Source organism: Molothrus aeneus, chromosome 3, assembly GCF_037042795.1.
Source record: "Molothrus aeneus isolate 106 chromosome 3, BPBGC_Maene_1.0, whole genome shotgun sequence".
Lineage (NCBI taxonomy): Eukaryota > Metazoa > Chordata > Aves > Passeriformes > Icteridae > Molothrus > Molothrus aeneus.
The window spans coordinates 105687443-105712658 of NC_089648.1; positions in this window are offsets into that span (position 1 = coordinate 105687443).

Consider the following 25216-nt stretch of genomic DNA (forward strand, 5'->3'; position numbering starts at 1 on the left):
GCTTCGATAAATTATCCTGTATACACACAAATAGTTAGTTTGAATTGAAGCACAGGATATGAAAAACATATCTATTTTGCTGACAGAGGAACAAAGCCATTCTTCCCTGGACTCTAAAGTGGTTTCTCACTGGTGCAATTTTAAAGCATAAATTCCATTAAATTTTTCACGCACTGAAGGAACCAGATAAAGTGATTAAGTGTTTTATAAACCAAAATTTTCTTGTTTGTTTTCTTTGGAAATTGCTTGATATAAAAATCTCTATGGGCACTGTCCATTACTGGCATAAAAGAGCACTACTATAATTTCCTTGTATACTGCAAAATATCACAGGCTGATGAAAATAGAGTTTCACAAAAGTGCTCTTTTCCCTTCCATGTTGACCTGATGTTCATCCCCTCCACAGTGTTAGCAATGGTGATCATGTCACCCTTACTTAAAAGCTAGAAATTTTAAAGAAATTTAACTAGCTATATTACTTAGAATTTATCCCAAAGTCCTTTTCACATTTTTAAGCAGTATTTCAGAATTTAATAGAAATTTCAGATAGAGATTCAGATTTTTTTTTTTTTTGGCATAGCTTATTGGTTGTTTTACAATTTTGGTACACGAAACCATTTTATGGTTTCTGTTACTCATTTATTCCCTCTAATCATGTTTCTCCCATTTGTGGTTTTCATTCTGTCTTAACATTCACAGCATTACAAGGACTATAAGACAAGAGAAGGAAAATTTAGGAAAGTATGTATTAATAAAAAATCAGCTGAAAAACCTGTAAGAATTGAGAGAACTTGGTTGTGGCAGTGTGTTATGTATCTGACTTTGCTTTGCAATCTACCTAATTGTGCCACTGCTGTACAAAAGACAAAGTCCAATGCAAGTACTACAAATCTGCAGTTTGAGTCTTTTCTTCAGAATATTTCTAATATTTCTTTAGAATCCCATGTTAATGGAGCACTGTGGACTGCAACACTTGCAGTCACTTCAGCTAGTTGATGATTAGCAATCCCTGTATCATTTTAATATTTGTTGCTGCTATAACATAAATATAGCAGGACTTGTAAAGCAGACATGTGTGAGCTTGGAGTTTGGGGAGGGGGGGTCCAAATAAATACATAGAATCATGTTTGATGCTTTTGTTACTAGTCTGTTCCTACAAGTCTGCTCCTACATGCAATCTCTAACACTCCCCATTTTAAAACTCTAAGAATGTCAGCAGAGTTCCTTCTCAGCTGAGGCCTATAGTTGGCAGGACAGTATTAAGAGAAGGGTTTTGATCTATTAATTTTTTATCTATTCCATTTAGTAATTCAATTGTTTTCCCTTTAGTTTTATGCTGCATTGGGTTTTTGGTTTCTCAGTTGTTGTTGGTTGGTTGGTTGGTTGGTTGGTTGGTTGGTTGGTTGGTAGGTGTTTTTTCCATAACCCAAAGCCTACTGAAATATTTAATACTTCTTAAAAAGAAAAGAGAAAGTAGCTTACAACTTAATTGCTAAATAGTGTGGACCAGAAAAGGCCTAATCTTTTTCACTCTTCCCATTGTTCCTTTTTTGCTCTGTTGCTCTTTCTGTTAATGAATGTTTGGATGCATGCAGGAAGGTGTAGCAGGCATGAGAAAAGCACAAGAAAAATGGTAACTTGATACTTTGCAGCCACAATTTGGCCCAAAGACAAAGTACCTACAATCAATACCTTAACTTCTACATTGTAGAAAATTTGTTCCTTTGGTGGTTTTTACCTTTCTGTATTAATGAAGATACTGATTGCTACATACTACCAACAAAGAGATATTTATAAGGACACTCTGGAGACAAAGATATAATTGCCTTGTGGTTATAATAACTCTTAGCAGGAAAGAAGAAACAAAATGCACATGATACAGCAAAAAGCATTTCCAATGTGATTTTGTCATGTAAATTGACATTCATTCCTTGCCATTTCCGGGACTATTTACATCTTTTGGTTGGATGAGGTTCAAGCTCACAATGTCACCATAAAGAGCAGAAGAAAGGTTTAGACCCTGGCATCTCAGTACCAGAGAAAAATTGGTATCTCCTCCTTATTTTGCTCCTCAAGTGACTGAAGCATTAGGCAGCAGCATTATGTGTCCAGGACTGTGTCTTTTGGGAGACAAACTCTCAACACCGTTAGAGCACTGGCACTTCCTACCTTGGTTTGGAGGCACTGACAGTGAAGGCAGAGAGCAGATGAAGTGTCGAAGGAAGTGTGAATTAGAAAGGCAAAAGAGCAAAAGAGACTGGATAAAGGGGGGGACTAAATGGGATTAATACCTGTTACTGATTTTTTTTGTCTCCTTGATGAAATTCGCTCTCCTTTTGGTAAAAGCCTACCATAAGAGCACATGGAGACTACATATATATATATATAATATTTTTTGTGCCTTACTACAGAAGGAGTTTCCTAACATGCACTGAAACTAGGATGTTCTTACTCCCTTTTAATACATTTTCTCAGTCCGGTATTTTACTTTGTTTTAAGGAGATAAGTACACTTTCTGAATAATGAGAGATCCCACACCTATTACACTCATTCAAAGAGAGTAGGACCACAAACACACAAGATTATGAAGAATTAGGTGATAATCATTTGTGCTGTTGGTGGAAAAACCTTTATTTTATCCATCCTGCTTTCCCTGATTCCTCACAATGATTCCTTCATGACTGCACAGAGATAGATTCCTCAGCACTGAAGGAGAGCTTTCCCCAGCATCGGTCTTCAGAGTATTACATGGCTAGTTAGCTGAACGAGAAAAGATAGATGTCCCTGCAGGATGAAACAGAAAAAAAAATACAGCTCCAACAGACTGGAATTATAATAGCTCCCTAAAATTCTCCAAAATTTGTGGGTCAAAATTTTTTATTTTTTTTTAAATTCATCATCTGGTCTTCTTTTTAGAAAATGCTGGTATGCTGCTATGATATCCTATTGGCCCCTGCAGTACACCTGGTAAATATAATACCACTGAACACTTTTAAACATTTTTAAAACATTTGAAAATTTTAAAACATTTCTTAAAAAATGACCAACCATTTATTTTTTGCAAATCATCTCTTACTGCCAGGGATATTGCAGTCATGGATTGGCAGGAGGAAGGGAGAATAAAAAGAATATGATGACAAAATGCTCAGAAAATTAAAGTTTATAGGGTAATTTCAATGCTCTTGGACACTCACTTAACATCTCTCTAATTTCCAGTCTCTGAAAAGGGTATCAAAGCAGTAAGAATTAAAAAGGGTATGAAAGCAGTTAAAATTAATTTTGTGCCACACTGGAAAAAAAAAATCAAGTACTTTTCTAATTCAGACTAAAAAGCTACTGCATGTTTTATACCTTCTATACCCCAAACGACTGTTTTTTTTACCAAGAAATGTTATTTTAATTTGCTCACACAGAGGTCTTTTGAGTCTTGATATGAGAAGTACAGAAAAGAAAATGGCATAAAATTGAATACACAGTTATATTTCTGAGGTATCAGGAACACTATTTTATTACTTTCACATTTGTAGAAAATTACAACCAATTAAATTTCTGACTAAAAAATAAAATTGATGCTTAAGAATTTAAATAATTTCACTCATACGCCTCATAGAAGTTATCCCAATGGTGACCTGGTAAACATACTGACAGAAAGGCATATACCCTTAGCTGGAGTCCCAAGACATCTCTGATAAACTCACCGAAAATCTCTGTGATTGGGAATAGCCAGCAAAACAAAGAAACCTTGAGTTCAGGACAAAGAAACTGTGATAATGAACTGATCTCCCAGGAAAACAGGAATCAGCAATAATTATTCCAGTAAGTGCTGATGTGCACCCACTTGTGTATCTACCCACTTGTGCAAGAAGTACAAAAAGTAAATCACTGTCTACTTAAAGAGAGATTCTCTGCACATTTTTCCAGTGCTTGACCTGCACGAGGTCTCCTGGACAGACCAGAGTTTTGCTGGAGGTGCCTGCCTGACTGCACTCCATGACACCAGGACAGGTGTAACCACTAAAGTGACAATTTTTTCTTCGATGGCTGGGAAACTTGCTGAGTGCTGAGGCAGTAACATCTTGTATGATACATTTATGGGGTGCACACACTCAGGCAAATGTTCATAAGCATATATTTGCTTCCATAGTTGGAACTCAGTAATTGCTCTACTCTCGTAATATATATATACACACACACACACATACATATATAAATTTAATTGCTCTCCTAGTAGTAATTTTGCATACATATATATTTTTATATATATATACACACTGTCTATTTGGTTATTTGGTTTTAATAGCTTTGTAGTAACTTGTAATAATGAAATTTTCAGAAACACAGACCTCTGTACCTTGTGTCTTGTGGAACCTTGAGAATCCCAGTCTCCATCTTCATACACCTGCCAGTCAGGGAACCCTCATAGGTCATGATAGTAACCACAACAGCATCATAGCAAAACAAATATTAGATGACTACAACAATTAATGCAGAAGAGCCTGTCAGAATAATGGAAGAATGCTTAAGATGTTTGATAAGGTCAATTTCCACACATTTGATAAGGTCATTCACTGCTGTGCCCTTCTAGACAGGGATTTTTTGCTGTTATGTACTGTTTTACATTTCATCAGACTAATGCCTATGAAGGATCAAATAAACCAGATATTTCAGAGAACTGCAGAAAAGTATAGAATCATAGAATCATCAAGGTTAGAAAAGACTTCCAAGATCATTGAATCCAACCTTTGACTGAACACCAACTTGGCAACAAAACCATAGCGCTAAGTGTCATGTCCAGTCATTTCTTGAACAATTCCAGTGACAGTGAATCCCCCCCCTCCCTGGGCAGTCCATTCCAATTCCTAACCATCCTTTCAGTGAAGAAATTCTTGCTGATTACCAACCTGAATCTCCCCTGGCAGAGCATGAGGCCATTTCCTCTTGTCTTGTTATAAGCTGACTGGGAGAAGAGACGGATCCTCACATGGCTACACCCTCCTTTCACGGAGTTGTACAGAACAATAGGTCCTTCCCTTAGCCTCCTTTTCTCCAGGCTAAAGCATCTTCATGCTTAATATTCGGGCACAATGTTTAATATAATTATCTCTAATAAAATGATAGGGAAGCAGCGCTTCCCAGGTTGTAAGGTTCTGTCATGAAATGCTGAAGGAGGAGTTAAATCACTCATTGGAATGGACACAATGTTAGGATTTACCACAGAGGTAGGACCTGAGTCACTAGAGGAGCAATGACTGAGATAATTATAAATAAATGCCCCAAAAATATCTCAGTGTGCATTGAACTATTTCAAAAAACAGAACCTTCATTCTGATATGGACAGATCCTGACATCTATGAATTGGTATTTCTTCAGAATAAATTGCAAAAGTGATAAAAGGAGGAATAACTTTCATAGATCTCCATGAAGTACCAAATATATTGTGTTACAGTAAACATTCCAAACATAAAAACACCAATAAATAAAGACAACAGTACAGATGAAGCCATTGATTTATTCATAAATCCTGATCCGTTTTCACTTTTTCTAGGACCCCATTTAATCACTGCATGTTTTTAAGGTTGCCATAACAGTCTCTAATATTTTTTTATTATTATTAGAGGATGTTTTATAGGACAGTTCAATAATCTTGTCAATAGACATTTCACCATATGTTTATATAAATGAGAGTTATTAGTCTCACTTGTGACTACCCCTTCATAAGATAAATATTCTAAAAGTTGAATAATAAATAAAAATCCTCTGTTGGAAATGTCCCTCCCTATTTCCAGTGATTAATGACTAGCTCTGCCATTCACATTGCATTCATAATGCAGGACATATTTGTCATTTCCTTGGCCCCAGCCCACTCTGTGTATCCTCCTTGACTCTTCCCTACTTGTCCCTCTAAAGGCAAATAGTGAATGTGAAGAAAAAAAGTGCCCTTATTCTTTCCAATCACTTTGCAAACTGCCACATTACTGCACCATATTGTGCTGCATCCCTACAGATAAAATGGCCAATCTGGACTAAAGGCAATGACAGAAATTTAAATAAACTAATTATTGAACTAGTTATATAAACTTGTTATCCTGCATTTAAAATAAGTCTCCAGAAATTCTTATGATTCAGCATGGACTGAAGGGTTATATAAAACTTAAGGGTTATATAAAGCTATTATTTGTGGTGATAATATCTACTGTGCAATTACCATTTATTTTGACAGTGTGAAAAATGAATAGCTCACAACAGACAGTATTTTTTCTGTTGCTTTTTTAATTTACTTTCTGAATTTACAAAATTTTATTCTAAAATTTGTGCCATTTAGTTTAATCTGTGAACCATACACCACTGTTTGCTGTGCCACATGTTTTTTTTTGCTTTATTGCTTGTTCTGTGGCTGAACTAGCAGAAAGATATGTCACAGAGCAGTAGCCCACGTCCACAATTGTGTCATGAAGCAGGAAACTGAACAGCAGCAGCAATCCCACTGCTTTCATGTCTCAAAACTGCTAGGCTGCCCTCTCCAACTCCAGCTTTCCACAGACATAACTTTCTTGTAAGAAAGCTTGTGCAAGTGTTTGACACCACATCACCCTGCCCTGTGTCAGCTAACTGCTAGGTGCCAAAGTGGAGCCCATGATCCTGGAGCAGGGGTACTCAAGGTCAATATACCACATATGAATATACTTGATCACTTCAACACTGGATTTGCAATAATGAGCCTGCTGAAAAAAAAGTCTCTCTGAACTGGTTAATTAAAAAAAAAAAAAAAAAAAAGTAATGCAGAGAGCTTGTCTTAAGATTTTTTCTAATCCACAGTTAGAAGCACCTAATTCTCATCTGAGTGGAAGCAGCTGGTACCTCCAACCAGTTTACAGTCAAAACACTCCCAGAACTTGGAGAATAAGCTTTCGACAAGACAGCAAGGAGGGAACACCTGTCCTTTATGATAGAGCTTGGAAACAAAGGGACTGAGATGGGGAGAGATTCCCTGTTGTCCTTCTCCTAGCAGCTGTAACACTAGCCCTGAAGTTAGCCCTAGTATACATTTGCTTCTGTCTGTCCTTTGCAGGAACTGCAATTTCCTCTGGGTCTAACCCAACGTTGCTTCCACCAAAGAAACACACTGCTGAGCCCCAGTTTATTGTGGAGCATCTAACACTTTCCAAGAGTGACCTAATTTTGCAATTCCTCCCTATTTCATCCATAAAAGCTTCTAATTCTCTGCTTCTTAATCACCTTTTCTAATCTTTTCTCCTCCACTTCTTACCATAAGCAATTTTCACCTTCTATCAGAGGCTGCATTCAACAATGTCTCAATCTTCCTGAATCTGTTTTACCTTTAGCAATGGGAGTTGCTCCAGTGGCCCTGGATGAATGTTGTCTTTATGTACTAAGTACTCATAACAATCAGCATCAGCTGAACAAATTAACTTTGATATTGGGTATTCTCTTCTTTTGTGGGTTCTCAGTTTTAAGAAGACAGGATCAGACAGAACAAGAGCATCACCAGCAGTTCCTGAGCATCTTAATTAACTTTTTTTTTCTCTTGATCTTTCAAATGAACAGGTTTTACAACTTATAATATTGCCTAAAACATCACCATCCAGGGTTTTCCCCTCTGTTAGAGCTTTCTGAAGCTAAAGAAAAAAAAGCAATTGAGAAAGCAATATAAAGTCCTGCTGCAATCCCTTCATTTTGAGCATACTGTATTTCTTGGTGCAGATGAACCATCCACTAATAAGTTTTTCAAATTATCCAAACAAACTCTGAACTTCCTGCTGGTTCATTTCTCTGCATCCTTCTCTTTTCTCTTGTTGTCAGCGGCATGGTTCCTTCCATGCTGTTAGACCACCTGTTCAAAAGAATAATAATAACAATACCCCTTACTGTTAAAAATATAGCATTTCTCCCAAGTTAACAAATTTCCCATTACACCACTTTAAAATTATCTTGGTGCAATTAACATATCCTGATTGATCCCATTGGAAGTATCCAGGCACTCTAATGTAACTAGTTAATCTCCACAGGAAGAGTCAGCCAAATCACCTGCTCACACTCATGATGGGGTCTAAATTGAATTCCACAGGAACAAGCTCTGGCAGAAGTCACAGTTTATTCAATATCTGCCAGGAGTAAGCTGTGCTGTTATGGAAATAGCTGCCACATTCCCTGTACCACAGTCAGTGCAAACACAAAAGCTCAGTTTAGTGGGTATGCCACAATCCAGTATCAAAACTCTTTCCTGCAGCTGGGCTCCCTAGAGCAACAGTTACCTCCAACAGAGAGATGGTTCCAAAATTAAATTGCCTTCCCTGAAATACTGAATCTAATAGCTCACATTCCTCTGATTGCTCTCATTCCCATGGCATCCCTTCCTGGTAACAAGTTGAATGGGGCTGTGCCTTGTCCATCCTCAGACATAGGGATAAGGTTATTGACATTACACCCCTCAAAATCTGCATAGTTTAGTAATGCCCTAAGGTTTGTTTAATTGGGGGAATTATGATTTTTTTTCTATTTTAGTGCAATTTTTCCCATGGCATAATTTTGTATCTACATCAGCCTTTTTACAGCAGGGAGAACAGCAACAATCTCCAGCTGTGCGGAGAATTCAGGTGCAGATTTTAGTTCAGTTATGAAAAAATAAAATAAGCTATGAACTATGAGAGATTGCTGAGTCAATTTGGCCAATTATAAATGTGCAAGTGTGGAATACAATTTATACCATGTAAGTATTGTATTTTTTTAAAAGACCCAAACAACAAAACAAAACCACCATATATAGATCCTACATAGATACTATTGTTTTAGAGTCTAAATGCAAAAAGTAGCAATTATTGACCAAAATAATTGCAATCTAACTACATGGAATATTATCAGTTCTTTTAAAGAACAGAGGACTAAGCAATAGATTGTATAGTCAAGATTTTTGCAGGTTATGACAGAAATACCAGAAGTCACAGAGGGAGGAAATGAAGATAAAAAGTCTCAAATTCAATCTGCAATCTTAATCAAGCTCATCCTTTCCTTCTCTGAGGGTCCTGATTAGCTGCACAAAATGACTGATTCCAAGCTACAGCTTATTTTGAATAAGTTAATGATGTAGGCTGAGGCCACTTCTGTGAATTATGATGAAGAAAAATGACACCCAAGGTCATAAAATCAACCTGTCAATCAGACAAACAAAAACATGGGATTGTTTAGCTATACAAACCACCTGGTCCTGTGGAATGCTTATATTCCAAATATTCCTAGGACAATCAAATGGCTTCATGAATAATTCACTTACATGGCTGAAAAAAGTTCCTCCAGACTTTATTTGGTATGCCCATGGTATAACTTCTAAAGGAGAGAAGCATTTCATCCATGTGTAGATTTCTGAATTCATGCTATAGCAACCACTAGGCATGGTCAGAAATTACCCATGTCCATCTAATTAAAAACCTACCTTTAGCATTATTTAAATGTATCTTCCATGTTTACAAAATCAGCATGCTGCACTTTAGAAGAGATTTGAAGTATCTGTACCTTAAACAGCAAAACATCCAGAGAACAAACACAGCTATTTCAAAAGAAAATGGTCAACATAGTTCTGTTGTCTAAAGGTCAGTATTGAAAGTTATATATGTAAAACAAATTTTAATATTTTTACTTTTTTGTGGTCTTTATAGACGTGTTAATTATAACTATAGAAATGTTAATGATAACATTAAGCTTTGATAATATTATTTTGTTGGTTTGGGGGAGGGGTTATTAAGTTAAAAAGCAAGAAGAGGTTGTTTTTCACTGCTGCTTTGTTTCATTTTTAAGTCAGAGAAATGTTTTCAAGTTTGGTTAGGAACAAATTCCCTCACGTGTCATGGATCTGAGAGGAACTTGGAACAAAAGGTCAAATTTCACTTGCTGCTGCTGGTTTTTGTGTGGAAACCACACACACAATTGGAGAAGAATGTAGCTGGAGAATGACTTGTGTGGGCAGGAAAAGCCTTAGGAAAAAATACAATTTAAACACAGCTGGAAATAAAACACCTATGTAAGAGTGCTATATTCTACCTTTTTGTTGATGCTGCTGTAAATTTGGGGTTTTTTTTATGGTGTGTTTTTGGGTTTTTTTAGATTTCAATGTTAATGATTGCCTGCAAAGGGAAAGCTTATTTAAGGTGGTATATTTTCCTTGAACATCCTCAGTTCTTGACAGATGTTCAGCACTTACTGTTATTCACTACTATCCAAAGTACATTTATTTTTTATTCTTTATGCTTTATTTTACTTTTATTTCTTCTTTAGGAACTGTTTTTTCCAGAACCATGTATTTACTTAAAATTTCCTATTTTCTAGATTACAGCTGCTAGATTTGTGCAGAATTTAACTTCGGAGAACTAAGAAAGCCTTTCCATATTAATGTTCTCATCCTGAGCCATGGTTCTGAAATTTTTCTGTTTGTTACCTATACCTCTTCTGCATTATAATGAGGATAAGTGGAAGCTCCTTATTTTTTAATGGAAACTTAGATTCTTGGGACTCAATAACACTTTTGCTGCATCTTCTGAAAGACATTAATATCCTCTTTATAAATCAGTGAGTAATTGTTCCCAAAGTTTTTTACCAGAGGACTCTCAAGTGCATGATATGATAACAACATAATCTTCAGCTTAGAATGCTCTCTGCTAGTACTGGCTCAGATCCTATTTGTGCTTTTAAAGGATGCTCTGCATGGAGCAATCAGTTTCAGTGATTTATTTTTCTCCCTTACAGGGTAACCTCTTTTGCTAATCACTGTGTTGAAATCTTTCTGTATTTCAGATTGGTTTGGAAAACATAAGCAATAGTTTTATGTGAGTGACTCTCTTTTGTTTTTGAGAGGCAGACAGAAAATTTGCTCTTACAGAAAAGGAGTGTGTTTGTTTAGATCTAGATCACCAAATGATTAATCACTGAAATGAGCATCAAAATCGACACTTCATAAATATGCTAACAAAAATACAGACATTCACCTACTCAATGATTTACAAGCAAGACTGGTAGGACTTGAATTTCAGGCTCATTAATAAAAAATCTAATCCTTTAGAAAGAAAATAGAAAACATAATAAGAAATGAGGTCTTGATTAATACAGAAGAGGGAAGAGGAAAGATTAAACTCTGCTTTATATAGCACATGACCCATCTGACAAATAATAGATTACAGCACAGTGCATATGGATTTATAGGCATATACATGTATATATATACATATATTTAGATATATATCAGCTACAGTAAACTGACAATGCAATTAAGCCATAAAAATATTATCATAGACAAAATTCCATTAATTTGTTGACAATAATTTGTCCAGTTTTCTTCTCACTTTAAAACTGATAGAGAAATGCTTTCTTGCTTCCTTCCCAAGGTGTTATTTCTAGTCATCTGATATTTGCTTCTACCAAAGCTGTATATTCTTGCTTTCGGTGAAGTTGAAAGCTGACAGCCATTGAGTCACAAACTAGGCTTTTTAATATACATATGGAGGGACAATTTGTCTGGGATTTTAAAAGGACTGGTGTGTACAGAAATGAAGCTTGAGATCTGAATTTTATGTCATCTTGAGTGCTAACCATAAATAAGGGAAGAGAGCTTTTATTAAAGTTGCAGAATAAATAATTTCTACCAATTTTCCAGTAGTCAATGAAATAGACCCTTCTTCTTGGTTCAATTTGGTTGTAAAAATTGGCTCACTGTTGGTCATTTCAGTGGAAATATGACACGAACACCTGAAGATACCTCCAGCTCAGCTCTGCAATAGCTCGATTTCTGCCATTTCAGACTTGTCTATGCCTCAACTCACTCTTTGAACTGAATCTGGAAATTACCTGTAACCGCAGCATCCTACAAAGGCAATGAGCTCCCAAGGGAGGAGGCTATGGACAAGCAGGCTGCAGCTCTAAGAAACATGATTAGCAGATAAACTTCTGACAGATTCTAGATGTAACTGGGGCACTTCCAATTACAGCTTTTTCAGCTTCATCTTCCCTTCAAAGAAGCAGAATCAATAAACTATGGAAGAACTCTTCAACCACAGAAGAATGATAAGCTGAATACTAATATTTTTCATTCTTTATTCCATCCTAATTTTTCTTCTAGGTGCTACACAAAATGTTCCAAAACCAAAAGTGAAGTGACTGGCTGTTGTTTAATATATTTCTTCACTGTGACACTTCAGAAGTACAAAATGTTGCACTGTAGAACAGAAACATTTGAAGCCAGATCTAGGATACAGCTGATTAAATAATTATATAACTGATTCATTTTGACTAGTTTTTTTTTATCAAAAAAAAGTTTTTTATTTTATTTTATTTTATTTTATTTTATTTTATTTTATTTTATTATTTTATTTTATTTTTTAATCTTATTTTTTGACAGTTTAAATTGCATAACCATATTAATTCATAGGGAGTGTGACCCTCAGAGTAAATGTATTGCTGAGCCTCCTCTGGAAATTGCATTTACAGATAAGTGATAGTAGTGCTGTGTGCTTCACAGAACCACAGAAACATTTAAGTTGAAAAAGATCTCTAGGGTCATTAATTCCAGCCTTTTACTGATCATCACCTTATGAACTAGTCCACAGCACTGAGTGCCATGTCCAGTCATTTCTTGAACATCTCCAGGGATGGTGACTACACCACCTCCCTGGCTAGTACATTCCAATGCTTAACCATCCTTTCAGCAAAGAAATTCTTCCTCCTTACCAACCTGAATCTGCCACTGAGCCACTTGAGGCCATTTCCTTTTGTCCTGTCGCTGGTTGCCTGGGAGAAGAGACCAAAACCCACCTGGCTACACCCTCCTTTCAGAGAGCTGTAGAGAGCAATAAAGTGCCCCCTGAACCTCCTTTTCTCCAGGCTAAACAACCCCAGCTCCCTCAGTCACTCCTCATAGGACTTACTCTCGAGACACTTTACAAGCAATGTTGCCCTTCACACGAAGAGGGATTAACCTGATTTAGTGCAGATGCTAGGATTAGTCAGTCCCTTTTCCATCCATGGAAAAAATGGGCATTCCCAGAGCACAATTCTTCTCATCCTCAAGGTGACATTTTAAACAGCTCAAATGATTCATGCCTTTAAATTCTTCATTTCTCCTGACTAAAGAAAAGGCCATTTAGAAAAATAACTCAATGTAGATATCGTTGCTGTAGGCACCCGGACTTCAGTAAAATAAATTAACCTTCACAGCCAGGTCTAACATAAAATTGTCCTAATATGTGTATACCTTGAAGGATGCCACAAAAACCACTATAGTCACAATATTGATACAATAGCAGTGCTTTTCTCTAATTCTTGTAATTCAAAGGAAAAATGAATAGTGATGGATACACTTCAATAGACAAGCAAAAGAAAATAATGAAACTTAATATTACTATTCAAAATGCATCGCCTGCTACATGAAAGGATGCAGCCAATCTTTGATGGAGGGGCACAACCTAGAACGCAATAAGTGGCGAATAGTATTTATTCTTCTTTGATTGAGTTTTTATTTTGCAGAGATCTCAAAGAACACTATAAACAAAAGAATTCTCATGCTTTCAATCAGATAGAGACATAAACAGAAGTGCAGAGAAAGGAAGATATTTAGGGTCTTTATCATTAGGCTAATGATAAAACTGGAATAAAATTTCCTTTAGCCCAATTTTAAGTCACATTTGATGCTTAGAGTGTCTCAGTCTGTAAAGTCTTTCACATAAAAAAGGAAAACACTGGAGATCAGCAATGTATGTATAACCATTTTGAAGCAAAAGCAGCAACATATTTTGTTTCTCCCTATGCCAATAAACTAGTTACTAGGACATTATCAGAAAGGGATTTTATCCAAAATGCATTCTTCTGTTACAGATAAAACAGAACAGATTCACAAGGTTACTAAATGTTAGTTACTTTTTTTTGGGGGGGGGGGGGAGAAGGGTGTCTTTACAAGGCAGAAAACACTTCAGGAATCTGTATTCAATCTGTAGCATCTCCATTGCTAAATACAATTTAAGCTGACAGTTGTTCAATGCTGCATACTGGAATATTTGTATGAATAGCTTTCTTATATATTTACAACAAATGACTATACTGGTATATACAGACTCCTGTGCAATTGTCAGACACATTCTGAAATATACCTTTAAAACTCCCTTCTTCTGAGAAGCAGAAATCAAAATCAGGTAGAGCAAGGAGAGAATAATGCAACTAATTCAGTATTCCAGAGAGAAAACAGCATCTCTGCTGGGAAAAAGCACCCCATCATATCTGTAAATAAGCTTTTAAAAATACGTCACTATAACATACAACTCTTTCTTCAAGATATTAAAACTTTGGGGATTTTTTGAAAAGTAATATGAGGGTAGATAAAACCTACAGAGGTCGGGTGTATATAAAAATTGAGAAGTTATGTGGTATATATGTTAATTGTTAAGGTAGAAAAGAATTCTTCAGTGTTATGTAAAGTCTTTCAGCACAGACTGCCACTTGAAATACAACATTAGCTACATTAGCAGGGGACTAATGAATTGAGTTATGCCTAGATGATCCTAGCAGGCAACCCATACCCCATGTGGCAAAGAAGGAAAAATGTCTGCAGGTCCCTGCCATGCTAAAGGGAGAGGAAACACTCTCCAGAACCCAGATGCAACCATACAGCAATAAAGGCAACAGCAGAAAGAAAATAACAAAACAACAACCCAGTGTTCCGTCACAGAAGAAGTCGTGCCTTGTCCTCTGAACCAAGTGACTGAAGACCTTTGTAATTTTAATCACTGTCTCCCTACAGCTGCAACAGTTCTGAGGCTACCGAAAGCATCCCAGGCAATCCTGTCACCCCCTTTACTCACAAAAGAAGCAGACAGGCAGATATCTTATGCATTCATAAATTCCAACACCATAAGGTAACACTGGGGCTATTCAGCTAAAAAATATACAGGGAAACTTCAGGAATCAAGAGGAAGGTGGTCATGTTCAGTGTTTTTTTCACAGCAAAATTGCAGCTACGTTTTGTGAGTCACAGAAAATGCACACATTGAGGAAAAAAACCCAGGGACACTCTTTCTGCTAAAGGACAGATGAAAGCACATTATTAAAAAATCCTGCAATGAAACCTAACTATGCTGATCCATGTAAATTTCTCCTGACAATATATACAGTATCTGTACATTTATAAACCTCAGATTTTACTGTGAGGTTGACTGTGCCCTAGCACAGATTGACCATGAAGGTTGTGGAGTCTTCATCCTTGGGGATATTAAGAAACTATCTAACTAGAGACCTGCACAGCCAGCTCTAGGTGGCCATGCTTGGGCAGAGGGGTTGAAAAGATGACCTTCAGAGAAGCCTTCCAACCTCAGCATGCTGTGGTTCTGTAGCTCTGCAGCAGTTATATTTCATAGTTCAGAAAATGGAGGAAGAAAGGAAAGAAGAAATAGTGTTATTTCATGATACTTTTTTTTTTTTTCCTGATGTTTGTAAATACCTGTGAGGAATTTAAGGTCCAACATTTTAATACAATTATTAAAATTCTGTCACTGTGAAATAATTAATGGAAATAAGAGTTTCCAATCACATGTAAAATACTTTATTTATATCTATACATGTTATTTTTCATTTATTTAGTTTATTAAAGAAATAATGTAAGTATTCATTGTTTGTTTTACTATTAATTAGGCAGATTTCTAAATAAATTTTATATTGGGGTAGTATAGAGGTGCAAGTACAATAGTGCAATAGCTACAGATAACATGAGCAAATTAATGCATTATAGAATTTAAGCACATCATTTATATATGTCAAAGTGTAATAGGATGGGATGCATCACCATAAATCATCTCTCTCTTATTTAAAATGTTGGAAAGGTCACCTTCAGACTTAGGACAATACTAGCCATATTGTTTTTATTAAGTGAGTGATCAAACTAACCACTGAAAAAGTGCTATTCAAACTTTGCAAATGCATACTGTCCATTCCTTTTTATTTTTGTCAAGGATGACTTCCTCTCTGTAAAAAGAAAACAAGAAGTAGAAAGAGAGAGAATCCTAGTTAAATAAGTCCATTAAATAGGATGCTGATTGCACTGTTTCTAGAGTGGCAGGTTGCTATAAATTGAATACAAGCTGTACCTGAAAGTGTGCCTAAAGAATTCCAATGTCTAGAGGGATTGATTTATCAATTGCATGAATATATTGGCTCATGCAAGACTGGCATACAAATAGACAAACGAAAGCTCACAAAGGTGCTGGGAACAAAGAATCTACTTCTGTATACGTTGTTGTCATGGTTTGACACTGGCCCAACACTGGACACCCATGAGAGTCCCTCGCTCACTCTCCCCTGCCACAGCTGGGTAGAGGAGAGAAAAAAGAGTTAAACAAAGCATTCATGAGTTGAGATAAGGACCAGGAGGCAAAACACTCCAAAGGCAAAACAGGCTCAACTTAAGGTTGCAAAGTGAATTTATTACTAACAGAATCAGAGGAGGATAATGAGAAGTAAAATAAGTCCTTAGAACACTTTTTTGACCCCAGCCCCTCCCTCCTTCCCACCAACAGCACAGGGGACAGGCCGTGGGGGTTTTGGTCAGTTCACCCCTGAGATTTTCTTCTGCTGCTCCAGGAGAGAAGTCCTCTCCCTCCTTCTCCACTGACCTTGGTGTCACCATGTTTCCCTCACATGTTCTCACCTCCTCCTCTTTGAATTTTTTTAGCACTCATCTAGTGACAGATCAAACTATTCTCCCTTTAGAATATTTGTACCAGCCTAAACTTGCAGTTTTGTGGAAGAATATTGCAAGAGTGACACAACAATTTAATTTTTTTCAGTGAGAGTGTAAACATTGCAACAATTTTTTTACAGTGTTCTGCAGGAAGCTAAGCTTCACCAGATAGGAATTGTTTCTCTAAGTGAGACTCAGCTGTTATTCACTCTCACAATAGCACATATTGGGTATAAAGCTGCCCTCCAGGTCCAGAAAAGAAACAAATTCTATTACAGAATATACTTTCTAAAGAGAGAGCTCACTCTGTTTGTGACTCCAGCTTCTGCACCATGTTGGTTTGGGGTCTTTTTCTGAGAACACAATAAATAAATCATTCTCACTTGCCTGGAGCACCTTCCATTTGAGTTTTTCCTTGATATTACAAATGAGAGACATAGTTGACAGTTATCCAAGCCTCAACTGGTCATCTATATGATGATCAATAATAAGGGGATTCAATCTTTAAACTGCTGAATAAGAAAATGAAATCAAGCTGTCTTCTTCATTTGGTTCTTTTTATTCACTGATTCAAATATCAATCTCAAAATATTAGCTTAGGTTTGGATAATTACATGTTTAACCATGTCTAATTGTGTATTTGCTTTCCATCTTCAATCTAGATTCTGTCCTTTGCACACTTTGCAACCGAATGTTGGAACCAGCACATTGTCCTCAATCTCTTGCTTTTCGGTTTCAACTAAGTGTTTTCTTTAATCTCGTTGTCCTTTGTCTTCTGTAATTTCATTTTGTCCTGGCTGTCCTCTAGCTCTCAGGATCCATCAGCTCATCCTGTAGCTCCTTTTTACAGTGTTTCTATTGATCTGTTGTAAAAGTCTGGAATTTTTTTCCTTTCTAGGTTACCTTTGATAACCTCAGCTGTGAGCACAAACTCACCCATCATCTTTGTGATAAAGTCAGTCTGATGATTCTGTGAATCTCCTTCCTTCTCTTTCCTTCAGGTCTGTCTCTGTTTTACTGCCTGGTGTCAGGCCATCAACTTAGAGCTTGAAGGACAATTGTAGGGAAAAGCAGATGATCATTGGTCCAACTTCTGTTACTAGCATAATTTAGAGGAGCCTCCTCAGGTTCTGCATTTTCACATTGCAGCAATTTGGGTTTCAAAAATTTCTACTGTAAGTTTACCAAAGTACTGTCCCACTCCTCTTTAAAATTATTGCATTCAAACTTTGCAAAGCTTGAATCCAGCCATTTTCTTGATATATGAGTTTATCTAAATGCATGCCCCTGACACATTTGGCAAACAAAATAGAAGAGAAATTATGTTTGCTTGTCACAAACACAGCAAAACAAGTAAAACATAAGAAATTTTTGTTGGAGGAATTTTCTCTTCATAATAGATGTATAATGAACAAACATTCTTGTTTTCAGTGGAAAAACAATCAAGGGAACAATTCCACTAATGTAGTCAGCAAAATGAAGAGATCTCTATCTTGATGGCAATTTATCTTACTCATTACCAACTTGAGTTGTTCATGAGTCTATCATTTGAATCAGAAAAAAGTTCCATAAAATTGTTTCATTTTAAACATTGAAAATAAGTGAGAGCCTCCCCCAGCTTTTGCAGTGTAAAATATGCAAGCTAAATATTTTTCATTATGTTTTCATCTGGCACACAATAGTGTAAGTTGTCTTGACAGAAGAAAACTAGGCTCAAATAACTTTGTCAAGCGATTAAAATCTAAGGGAAAGAAATGAATGTCTAAAATATTACTTGTATTTAGTAGGTGACAATGCTATGTATTTACAATTAAATAAGAAACAAGAAAAAAACAGGGTTTTAAATGGTGGAAGAAGTGGAAAATCAGAAGAGTTGGTACTCTTTGAATCAAGTGATGTCTTTCAAGAAACTCCTTGCATCAGATACCTACCTTTGGGATTTTTTAATAACTTAAATTCAAATTTTTCTCATCATGGATGATTTCCACCATGACTATCAAGTAACATTTAGTCCATTCAGTCTCTCCTGAATTCATTCTTCATTCTTCATTCTTCATTCTTCATTCATTCTTCATTCTTGCCATCACAGACACTGAAAAAACAGCACAGAATGGGGCCTGTCAAGTCCGGCTTTTTCCTGGTTTGCCACTTCATTTTCTCTTGCAGTTTGCCTGGGATTTATTCCAGTGATATTACTTTGTAGGAGTCAACACCTTCACAGCCTTCCAAATTTTCACTCACATCTCCCCATAGGAGCTACTTTTCCACCAAAAAAAGGATTTTTCCCCAGGCTGCTATTTATATCATGTCCCTTGCCCATCCTCTTTTTTATAAGAACAAGTTCTTAAACTTTTTTTTGCTCTGAGTTTTCTCAAGAAAGTTAACAAGAGCAATAATTTGAACAATTGAAATAAGCAAAGTTTCTCTAAGACTTCTCTGGTTTACCAGTGTATCTAGTTACAGAGAAGGGCTGAAAGGAATTTCCTTTACATTTTGAACAGCCACATCTTGGCAGATGTGACTTTTGGGGAGAAGAATTCAGTCTCACAGTCACAATGTGCAGCTGTTTCAGACAATAAATACTACACCAATCAAATACTTTCCAAAAATATGTGCTCATGGGGCAAAACTGTTTCAGTGGAAGGAAAGTTTCCAGCAACAAGAGTTTCTAAGGAACTGGGTAACTGCTGCCCACCATCTGCATGGCCCTGCTGCCCTGCTTGTCTGTGGGATTTCTGAAGGGATCTTGCCAGTTTGCCTTGAAACTGGTGGGTGAGAGTGGAGCCAGGAATGGCCCCAGTTTTGGGTTTTCATTATGTATGAGGAAAGGCACCTTAAGAAAGAATACAGAATGAAGTGAATCTGTAAGAAATAGAAAATTCCGGTGAAATTCAAATTGTAGTATCTTAAATATATTCTCTCTTTTACGTGAAGTGTTGAAAACGGTTGCCTTATATCCTGTTGCAGTCTATCAAGCCTTATCTCCCAAACGATAATCTTCAGATACATGAAGACCTACCATCAAAAGTGGTATTTCCTACCATGAAATATTGAATTTAGGAGAATATATTAGATGCATATCCAGTTTTTCTTGCAGAGGTATATGTTTATGATTTTCTCTGGAAAAATTGACCTCGTTCCCATTGCATATTTTAAATAGCAATAACTTAATGTATTTATTATACAGTGATTTTGACGAAATGGATGGTCAGTGAACTATTGTGTGTTTTTTCTGTGCTTTTTCATCCGAATAGGACATTGAATACGCCCCTTTTACTTAATTATCAAGTTGTTGTAAAAGAGAATAAAAGTGAGAAAGAATTGATGAGTGAGAGATCATACTCTGAAGTTTTGGCAAATTTAGATTTGAGTGGTTATGATTTGGTTACATCTTTGTATTTAAGATTACAACTGTATTTACAAAGGAAAAGGCAACTAGTAATTCAAATTATGAGAAGCTCCTGTCCAGATGGTGGGAAGCTGTCCTAAGAGGGTTTATTTCACCTAGAATACCTTGGTAACAATATTATCCATAACGCCACATTAGAAAGGCACCAATTATTGTTACTGCTGCCTATAATTACTGACTAAATGCTAAAATTAAGTCCTTTCATGGTCTTTAAAATCAAATAAAAAGATAGACAATTGCCCAGTTCATCCCAGACTCCAAAAATACCAGTATACAGTACTACTGTCTTCAATAATTCTCAGTATTAAAAATGTTGTTAGTTATTTACACCAGTGACTCATAAACCTTCTCAAGATTTTTAAAAATTTGGAACTAAAGTATTCCTGTAGTTCATGTAGAAAATGTGTATTCATGTAGACTTGTGAGAATACTTATTACATTTCCAGCTAATTAATGCTGGCATAGAAAATATTATGCATTGCCATCTAGCTCAGAAAAGAGATGTTTACTAAACACTGCTTCCTACCCAACAGAGAAGCGAGGATGGTAATAAAAGACTGCCTGTCTCTGAAGTTTCCTTTGACTTATCTGACAGGGCCCCTAGTCTGATCATGCTTCTGGAATCTGGACCATGCATGGCCATGTAAAACTTCTGGGCAGCTCTCATGGACTTCCACAAATAACTAAACAGATTCTGGGGAAAAAGTGGGCATTAAGGGAGTTAATAAGAAACATTTTTTTTCAGCACTTAGTGCATTTTAGAAGGTAAAATTGTAAGCATTTAATCTTATTCTTTTGGACTTTAAAAAGAAAGGAATAAAAACTTGAGAGCTTTGGCTAAAGTTATTAAAAGGCATAATTTATCAAAGCAAAAAAACCGGCCAAGATGGTAACTCTTTCTACCTTCTTGCTTCTCTTGCAAAATTAACAGATGTTAACTCTGCTTTCAAAATGCACAAAATCACACTGATTTCTTCTGATTAATGAAAAATATTACTTTTCTTTTTGAAAAATATTAATTTTCTTTATGGATGAGCTTTTTTTTTTAATTAATACCTACTCAAGAAATAAATTAGATGATCCAGAATGGTCTCTTGATCTTTTGGTGATTTAAAGATACTGTCTGTACAATCCATGAAGAATAGTGTACTCCTAAATGATGTATCCTATAATTCTGTGATTCACTACATAAATTATCATGTATTATATAGATGACCACACAGTGACTCCCTCCTAATGTCCTTGCTTATAGAAATATCAATCACAATTTTTATACCAACACTGATGTAACTTCATGGTTTTTCTAGACAGGATATACATAGCAAGAAACGTGTCTCCCCTAATCCAAAAATATCTGCTGTGCTTTGATGGGTGTCTGTTGCAAGGAGTTTCTTGCTAAAGTGAAGTTTTTATGCACAAAGTTACTAGGTGGGAAGTGAAAACTGAGGACATCTCAACATATCTCAAGATCAGATAAGGTAGATCAGATGAAGTCTGGAGCCCAAAGGAATAAAAGACTAGTGGGAGTCCATGAATTCTCATCAGAAATAGTTTTACTAATGAATTATCAAGTGAATTGCAAAAAACAGATGTTATCTTTAAGACCTGAGGACACTGGAAATTGATTGTGCTCATAGGACGTACAGAGCAAGTACCTACTCTAAATGAGTTTCTTCTTCACTTACCTCCATATTAGAGTTTATGGTTGATGAGATGATCTGCAATGGAAATGATATGCAATTGCCACAATCAGCTTTTAAACAGTAATTGCATTGTTTTAATTATTAGGGACTCTAGGACATGATCATTCTAGTTTGCTGACCTTGCTTTTTTCATGTGAATAAGAAGCAAAGAAGCTTGCTTGCGTGTCATCAATTGACAATGCCCCTATTTTAGCAATGAAGGAAAGATCCCAGTTTATTCACGTGTCTCTTTATATAGAGTTTTTAAAGAATATCCCCTGTCTATCCCCAATTGGTCAGTAACAAATTGTAATCCTGTATTGATTGGTCACTCAATCCCCTGGTGTGTACGTGCAGAAAGAGTTGTTTGTGACATATAGTTTTCATTTTTCTACCTAACAGTGTAAAAAGCAGGTTATAGAGGTGGCTGGTGTTTTTTGCAGTCCTAGAGTCCTTTCTCAGGGAAAGCATAAGTTGTTTTCCATAGTCCTAGAGCTGCTCTCAAGGAAAACAAGTTGTTTTTCACTGCTGCAGGACTCTGTTCTCACTGAGAGCAGTCAGCTTTCTCACAGCTTCCATCAGCTCAAGTCGGGTTCAGTTTTGTAAGACCTCTGGCCTGCTGTTTCACCACCACACCAACCAAAAACCAAAACCAACAAAACCAAAAAAACTAAACATTAAAAAACCTCAAAAAGCAGACACAGTCCATCATCTGAAAGTTCAGAGAATCATGAACCTTCACTAAGCATTAGTTTACTCAGCTGAAAAAAAATTAAACATCAAAAAATTTTATTTTGATTCTAGCAAAATCTAACTTGAGAGCTTACAAAGTATGAAAATTCTCACTAATAAAATGTGCTGTCTGTAATTTACCAGCTGTATATCTGGTTTTGATTTGTGGTAATGAGACATTTCTTATCACACATTCCTTACTCATTATTTGCACTATAGGCATGACTTGTAAAGACTTGTAAAAGGCATTTTGCTCTATGCCTTTAAAATAGATTCCAGTATGCTTTTTTTTTTTCCCGCTCCTTTTGTTGTCACTCTTCTGGAAATTAAGAATTATGAAAGAACAACCTAAATAAAAACAGTAGTGCAAGTAGATTAGAAGTCAAAGAATGAAAAACAGAAAATCAGACTCTGAAAACAGACCATGGAAATGCCATTTATAACATACCTAATCCTAAGCAAGGCAAATATTAGTCAAGATTATTAGTACTGATTCATAACTATCACAATACCAATCACAGAAAAGGCCCGTGCTGTGTTAGAGACTGCACAGAAAAATCATCCTGTTCAAAATGCTTCAATCTTAAGATGAAGTGTGTACAAGAAAAAGAGAAAATTCTATGAAGTATCCTAAATTCTGGCTGTGGTACAGCACCTGCTTAATAATTTATATCCACTCTTATTTGAACTTTCTGGTAAAGGTTACTGTCAGGAAGGCTTTTACAGGAATATTCACAGTTACAGTCATTGTCTTCTTGACTTCTTTTAGATAGCAAAGAATTCCCTTTCTCTTTTATGTCGTTGCAATAAAGTAAATAGACTGTGGATTGGCTTGGGTTTGGGGTTTTTCTTCTGTAATTTTGGGGTTTGCATGAGTCACAAGGGCAGGTGGCCAGAACAACCACGAACCCAGGCTGAAATGCAAAGAGAAAATTTGTTTGATTACCTGGAGGATCCCAAAGCAGCACCAGGGCACCAGAGACACACGAGGGGCCGAGCAGGCTTTATGCTATTAGACACCCGAACATGATAAATCACTTATAAAAGTGAGTTAACAGACACAGTATACTTATAAACAAGAAATATTTTCTCCAGTAGGGTTAAGAAGCCAAAAACATACTAAAGATAACTTCAAGACCTAGTCGTTATTGAAAAAGCCAAAAAGGTCAAGATCATAGGTGAGTAGATAAAGGTGCCCATCGAAACTCACTAATAAAAAATGGGCAAAGCAAAAGTATTATGGGTGCTTTAAAAATCAAGAAAATGTCACCACAAAATATGACAGGGCATCTCCCGAGTGTAAAACACACGAAAGTCAGAATCAAGGTGATCCATAATAGCCCACTAAAATTCTCTGCATTTTTCCAGGTTTTCCATTAATTTTACATTTAATAGCCTCATTCCCATAAACTTCCCATTTTTAAAAAGTAGACTTCAGACTTCTGAAATTTATATGTATATTCTTTCTCATCTTAAATGATTACTATTTACCTATTTTTACACTTTCATGATTTGTATTCTTTTCATGTTTTATACCCATTTCCAAATAAAAATATATCATCAACCAGAAGTAATAAAGGACGTGCCACACTAATGATTACAAAATTAAAAATGAAATGTTCTCAAGACTTCAGAAACAGTTTCTTATGTTTCCTATTTTGAGATATGGTACTACATAACTTATTTGTGCAAACACAAATCATTGCTTTTTCTAAATGTAAATCTAGTTTGCTCTCCTGCTAGAATGTTCACAATAAATCTAGTCAGCTCTTATAAACAAATAAATTAATTTGGTCTGTCTGTAACATTGTATCAGAGCCAAAACTGTATTAAAGACAAGTCAATCAGCTTTGCATTAAAGATTTCTGATAATTTTTCATTAAGTATTTGTAAATTGATTTTTCATCATTTAGAGGTCTTTACAAATTCAGATATTTCTCTTCTCTGTCAGAATGATTCTGATCCAAGTTTTTTATGCAAAAACATCTTCATGTAATTTAAAAACAGATTTCTAAAGATGGGAAGGAGAAGGAGAAGGAGAAGGAGAAGGGGAAGGGGAAGGGGAAGGGGAAGGGGAAGGAGATGAGACCATGGTCAAGTGTTTTTTTTCCAGGGTATTTAACTAGCAACCACATATTCAAGAGAGCACAAGATTCTTCAAAACTGTTTAGAAAAAGTTGTTCTTCTGAAAATATAAAAATTTCCACACCCTGTCTTCTCTTTATGGCAAGAAAAACTTAGATAATATATGAGAGAATGTTTTATGTCCACTTAATGTATGTCCACATACATGAATGCAAAAGTAACCACAAGAAAAACGTGTGGAAAAACATTCCACATATTTTTCAGATGTAAAAGCACCCCATATGAAATGGAATTTTGTATAATTAGCATGTCCTATCTTCTCTGTGCTGGTTATGAATGGTTTATTGTTTCTGTTTTGGTTTTTATTTAGTGGACATCAGTTGAAGAACTGCAACAGGGCTCAGGATTAGATTTCTAAAATCACAGAAGATATTTTGAAGCTCAGCCCTTTAATTACAGGTGCACATCATGAACATTATCCTTAGGACTCTTGGAACATTTCTTACTCATCATCCTGCAACTCTATTCTGTGTTATCTAGTCGTGAAATAATGTTGCTGTCATAGCAGCAAGGCAACTAAATATT